A 6,792-nucleotide genomic window follows, 5' to 3' on the forward strand; every position below is an offset into this window, starting at 1 on the left:
CATGTTTAATTCTATTTGACCGAGCGCGCGCATTTGGCGCTCCAATCAAGTGAACTGATTTGCCATATCTGTTTATTACACAGGCCTAAAGGATATCAGAGGGTAGGTTACTTCGGTCAGAAACAGTTTAGTACTAGAGCGGTGGATCCTGCATTCAATGTAAATATAATCGATGTCCATTGGGCTATTTGTAAATAAGGGTTTAAACGTAAAAACGGGTAGGTCTGTAAAAGTGACCAAATATTTTTCATTTGAATTATTCCTCAATCGATGGCTGTTGACAGATGACACCACGCAGATATTAGGTTACCTAACCTGTAGGCCTAGTGGGCTATTAACTGTATCTTCACATGCACAGATGTAAAGCACCCTACCCAGGCCTTCAGCTTTTCCGACAATAATTCATCATCTCATTACTTTATTCATCTCTGCTCATGCCCTTAAGCACCAACAACGGATTTCTAGAGAACCGGTGTTTTAGTTACCATGGCGACCCGCGCCAGCCGGCATCCTTGCAGCATCCTTGCACACCTCGGTAGACTGACTTATTTTCTGCTCTTGTACTGTACTGTATACACAGAATCTACTGTATAGACCGGTTGTACACACACACACACGCACGCACGCACGCACACACACACACACACACACACACACACTAGTTAATAATAAAAAGTGGAATTGGGCTCCGAACAATAATGTGCAGGAATACTTGGAGAAAGATTGGCCATAATAGCAAACATAGATCAATGCTACCCCATGGTAGGCTAAAACCTGAGTGCGCTCTTTTCCCGAGCGATCCCCTGGAGGAGAGCCACCACCCTGCGCTGTAAAGGGGTTGCCATGAATTTGACAGTAACTTCAAAGCAGCTCATTGGCAAGTAAGTTACTGTATTTCATATTGCAGTACACCTACTGTAATCTAAATACCGAATCGAAGCAAGAACTGTGGAATGACACAGTACAATACCGTAGAATTGACTGTATTATACAGTAACAAAGTAAATGCTACTGTAATCGTAATGAGTGAATTAATTAAATTCATTGAGGGGAGATGGTGTTTCTAATTCACAGTATTTTATTGTAATTACATGTAATTGGTGCAAGCAGGTTACAGCATGTCAATGAATATATGGTGTTTTTTATTACTTACACTTCTAGAGGCCTTATCAACAAAGGCTTCCAAAATGGCAGCAACTTAAAGGCCAAACAGACCAACATGACATGGCTGCCACTCCAATCTGTCCCTTATACATTTAAAATTGATAGGGCACTACTACAGCATACCAATTAAATTGGTACAGCACTCTCACTAACATGTGCAACAAACATAGCCTCTGACAAGGCACGCCTCAAAATATGTTATTGAGCCAGAACAAAAATACCATGCACCCACTAGTGTTCCCCAAAAAATGTGAGCTCCAAAAATATGGAAATCCAGCAATTCTTTCCCTGGCCACAACATATTCCCACTATGAACCATAATTTAGAGTATGCTGTAGTAAAATGTTTCACAGTATTGTACTGTTGATAATGCCCAAAATTACCATATAAATTAACGTTTTATTTTACAGTGTGGGTCTAACAGCACATCACAACATATACACGCAGGCCTGGCCTACATACCGTTACAACCATTTCCAGTTCAATTTCACGTTGATCTCAGCTTACATTAATGTGAATTACCTACGGGTAATGGAGTAGTACTTACATCTATCTATCTCTCTCTCTCTCGCACTCTCTCTCTCTCTCTATATATATATCTATATGTATGTCTCTCTCAATCTCTCTCTCTCACTCTCTCACTATGTCTCTCTCTCTCAATCTCTCTCTCCTGACAGAGATAAAAAAGGGGAATCTTTTCTCGTAGATGTTTATCAGAGAGAGAGAGAGGGAGAGACTGAGGCACTTCCAGTAATGTCAATGTGTGTGTGTGTGTTTGTTTGTGTGTGTGTGTGTTAGATGATGGCTATAGATTTCAGAGCTCTCAGGTGCATTAGTGTATGATAACAGTTTTCCCACAAAGCTATAATGCACAAACAATGGAAACACACACACGTACATTCACGCACACACACCACACACACTGTGTACGCATACACATGGTATAGGACCAGATACAGTGCATTTGGAAAGTATACAGACCCCTTGACTTTTTCCACATTTTGTTACATTTACGCCTTTTTCTGAAATTGATTAAATACTTTTTCCCCTCGTCAATCTACACACAATACCCCATAATAACAAAGCGAAAACAGGTTTTTTAGAAATATCTTATTTGCATAAGTTTTCAGACCCTTGCTATGAGACTCGAAATTAAGCTCAGGTGCATCTTGTTTCCATTGATCATCCTTGAGGTGTTTCTACAACTTGATTGGAGTCCACCTTTGGCAAATTCAATTGATTGGGCGTGATTTGGAAAGGCACACACCTGTCTATATAAGGTCCCACAGTTGACAGTGCATGTCAGAGCAAAAACCAAGCCATGAGGTTAAAATAATTGTCCGTAGAGCTCCAAGACAGGATTGTGTCGAGGCGAAATCTGGGGAAGCGTTACCAAAACATTTCTACAGCATTGAAGGTCCCCAACAACACAGTGGCCTCCATCATTCTTAAATGGAAAAGGTTTGGAACCACCAAGACTCTTCCTAGAGCTGGCCACCCGGCCAAACTGAGCAATCGGGGGAGAAGGGCCTTGGTCAGGGAGGTGACCAAGTACCTGATGTTCACTCTGACAGAGCTCCAGAGTTCCTCTGTGGAGATGGGAGAACCTTCCAGGKGGACAACCATCTCTGCAGCACTCCACCAATCAGGCCTTTATGGTAGAGTGGCCAGACGGAAGCCAATCCTCAGTAAAAGGCACATGACAGCCCATTTGGAATTTGCCAAAAGGCACCTAAAGGAGGCTCAGACCATGAGAAACAAGATTTTCTGCTCTGATGAAACCTAGATTGAACTCTTCGGCCTGAATGCCAAGCGTCACATCTGGAGGAAACCTGGCACCATCCCTACGGTGAAGCATGGTGGTGGCAGCATCATGCTGTAGGATTGTTTTTCAGTGGCAGGGGCTGGGAGACTAGTCAGGATTGAGGGAACGATGAACGGAGCAAAGTACAGAGAGATCCTTGATGAAAYCCTGCACCTTCCAACAGGAGAACCTAATCACACAGCCAAGACAACACAGGAGGGGCTTCGGGACAGGTCTCTGAATGTCCTTGAGTGGCCCAGCCAGAGCCCGGACTTGAACACAATCAAACATCTCAGGAGGGACCAGAAAGTAGCTGTGCAGCGACACTCCCCGTACAACCTGATAGAGCTTGAGAGGATCTGCAGAGAAGAATGGGAGAAACTCCCCAAATGCAGGTGTGCCAAGCTCGTAGCGTCATACCCAAGAAGACTCGAGGCTGTAATCGCTACCAAAGGTGCATCAAAAAAGTACTGAGTAAAGGGTCTAAATACTTATGTAAATGTTATCTTTCATATTTTTTTTATACATTTGCAAAAATTTCAAAATAACTGTTTATTAATCAGCATTATTTGCTATTGTGTCTAGATTGATCAGGAAAAAACACKATTTAATACCTTTTAGAATAAGGCTGTAATGTATTAAAAAAATTGGGAAAGTCAAGGGGTCTGAATACTTTCCGAATGCACTGTATATATTTATCCCCCTGGTGGTTAAGGTTACGATTGGAGTACACAGTAATCGGATCCTAAAATCTGTGGTTAGGGGRACATTGTAAGACAGAATCCATATAAAAAACACTGTGTCCTAAAAACTGTAATCCACGGAGGACCCCCAAATTCAGAACAAAGTGCCCTTTACTGGTTTTAACAGCCGATCGGTCACCTTCCTGCCTCTTAGCAAACCTTTGGGGAAAAATGTGTTTGACCAGATACAATGCTATTTCTCTGTGAACAATTTAACAAAAGACTTTTAGCATGCTTATTTTTATTTTTTATTTATTATTGATCCCCATTAGCTGATGCCAAGGCAGCAGCTACTCTTCCTGGGGTCCAGCAAAAATTAAGGCATTAGTATACATTTGTAAGGAACAGATGCTGGGAGACGAGAAGCAGGTACAGGGAGTGAACATTTAATAAATCACGGACATGAAACAAACCAGGACAGCGTCTGGACAGGGGAAAACAAAACGACAATATGACAATAATGCTGACAAAGGGAACAAACTAAGGAACAGACAGATATAGAGGGGGCAATCAACAAAGTGAAGCAGTCCAGGTGAGTCCAATGAGCGCTGATGCACGTAATGAGGGTGACAGGTGTGCGTAATGATGGGCAGCCTGGTGCCCTCAAGTGTCAGGGAGGTGAAGATGGAGCAGGAGCAGGTGCAGGCTTGACAACATTATAATAACATTTTTAAATATTAAAATTCATTTTACAATGGATTTCACAATACATTAAGTCTGTGCCCTCTGGCCACTACTCTACTACGTCACAGAGCACTCAACATGAGAAGGGCACTCAACATGTACTGCAATGACACAAATGACTAAAATAAATGGTCATGGCTTTACATCTACCATTTCATGGGTTGAGAGCTATCTATCCAATAGAACACAGAGGGGCTTCTTTAATGGAAGCTTCTCTAATGTAAAACATGTAAAGTGTGGTATTCCGCAAGGCAGCTGTCTTGTTCCTTTACTGTTTTCTATTTTTAGTAATGATCTACCACTGGCATTAAACAAAACCTGTGGGTCTATATATGCTGATGATTCAACATTATATTGTCTGGAACCACAGCTYGTGAAATCACTGCAACATTAAACAAAGAGTTAGACTATAATTTGTTATGGTCAAGGCATATTGATTCACTTGTTGTAAAGATGTTGAGAGGTATGTCTGTGATAAAGAGATGATCAGCATTTTTAACACCACAGTCAACCACAAGTTCTGCAGGCTCTCGTTTGATCTAATTTTGACTATTGTCCGGTGAGATGGTCAAATGCTGCAAAGAAGGACCTAGAAAAGCTGCAGCTGGCCCAGAACAGAGCAACACGTCATGCTCTTCAATGTACCCAGAGGTCAATGTGAACAATATCCATGTCGGTCTCTTTTGGCTCAAAGCAGAGGAGAGATTTACTGCATCAATAATTTTTTTGTCATATAGGTCAACTGAACAGCAAGCATGTAGAGGTCTGTCATTTTTATCATAGGTACACTTCAACTGTGAGAGACGGAATCTAAACAAAAATCCAGAAAATCACATTGTATGATTTTTAAGTAATTCATTTGCATTTTATTGCATGACATAAGTATTTGATCACCTACCAACCAGTAAGAATTCCGGCTCTCACAGACCTGTTAGTTTTTCTTTAAGAAAGCCTCCTGTTCTCCACTCATTACCTGATATAACTGCACCTGTTTGAACTCGTTACCTGTATAAAAGACACCTGTCCACACACTCAATCAAACAGACTCCAACCTCTCCACAATGGCCAAGACCAGAGAGCTGTGTAAGGACATCAGGGATAAAATTGTAGACCTGCACAAGGCTGGGATGGGCTACAGGACAATAGGCAAGCAGCTGGTGAGAAGGCAACAACTGTTGGCGCAATTATTAGAAAATAGAAGAAAATAGAAGAAGTTCAAGATGATGGTCAATCACCCTCGGTCTGGGGCTCCATGCAAGATCTCACCTCGTGGGCATCAATGATCATGAGGAAGGTGAGGGATCAGCCCAGAACTACACGGCAGGACCTGGTCAATGACCTGAAGAGAGCTGGGACCACAGTCTCAAAGAAAACCATTAGTAACACACACGCCAGTCATGGATTAAAATCCTGCAGCGCACACAAGGTCCCCCTGCTCAAGCAGGCGCATGTCCAGGCCCGTCTGAAGTTTGCCAATGACCATCTGGATGATCCAGAGGAGGAATGGAGAAGGTCATGTGGTCTGATGATTCAAAACTAGAGCTTTTGTCTAAACTCCACTCGCCGTGTTTGGGAGAAGAAGAAGGATGAGTACAAACCCCAAGAACACCATCCCAACCGTGAAGCATGGAGGTGGAAACATCCTTCTTTGGGATGCTTTTCTGCAAAGGGACAGGACGACTGCACCGTATTGAGGGAGGATGGAGGGCCATGTATTGCGAGATCTTAGCCAACAACCTCCTTCCCTCAGTAAGAGCATGAGTGATGGGTCGTGGCTGGGTCTTCCAGCATGACAACGACCCGAAACACACAGCCAGGGCAACTAAGGAGTGGCTCCGTAAGAAGGATCTCAAGGTCCTGGAGTGGCCTACCAGTCTCCAGACCTGAACCCAATAGAAAATCTTTGGAGGAGCTGAAAGTCCGTATTGCCCAGAGACAGCCCCGAAACCTGAAGGATCTGGAGAAGGTCTGTATGGAGGATGGGCCAAAATCCCTGCTGCAGTGTGTGCAAACCTGGTCAAGAACTACAGGAAACGTATGATCCTGTAATTGCAAACAAAGGATTCTGTACCAAATATTAAGTTCTGCTTTTCTGATGTATCAAATACTTATTGTCATGCAATAAAATGCTAATAATTACTTAAAAATCATACAATGCTGATTTTCGGGATTTTTTTTTTAGATTCCGTCTCTCACAGTTGAAGTGACCTATGATAAAAATTACAGACCTCTACACTTTGTAAGTAGGAAAATCGGCAAAATCGGCAGTGTATCAAATACTTGTTCTCCCACTGTACATGTCAGTACATACACATGAAATTAGGTCACATGGGGAGAGGTATTATGATGTGAGGAGTTGCTTTATTTGTTTTTTTTAAATCCAGGTTAGCTCGTTCA

The sequence above is a fragment of the Salvelinus sp. IW2-2015 genome, linkage group LG27 (genome assembly GCF_002910315.2).
Source record: "Salvelinus sp. IW2-2015 linkage group LG27, ASM291031v2, whole genome shotgun sequence".
Taxonomy (NCBI): domain Eukaryota; kingdom Metazoa; phylum Chordata; class Actinopteri; order Salmoniformes; family Salmonidae; genus Salvelinus; species Salvelinus sp. IW2-2015.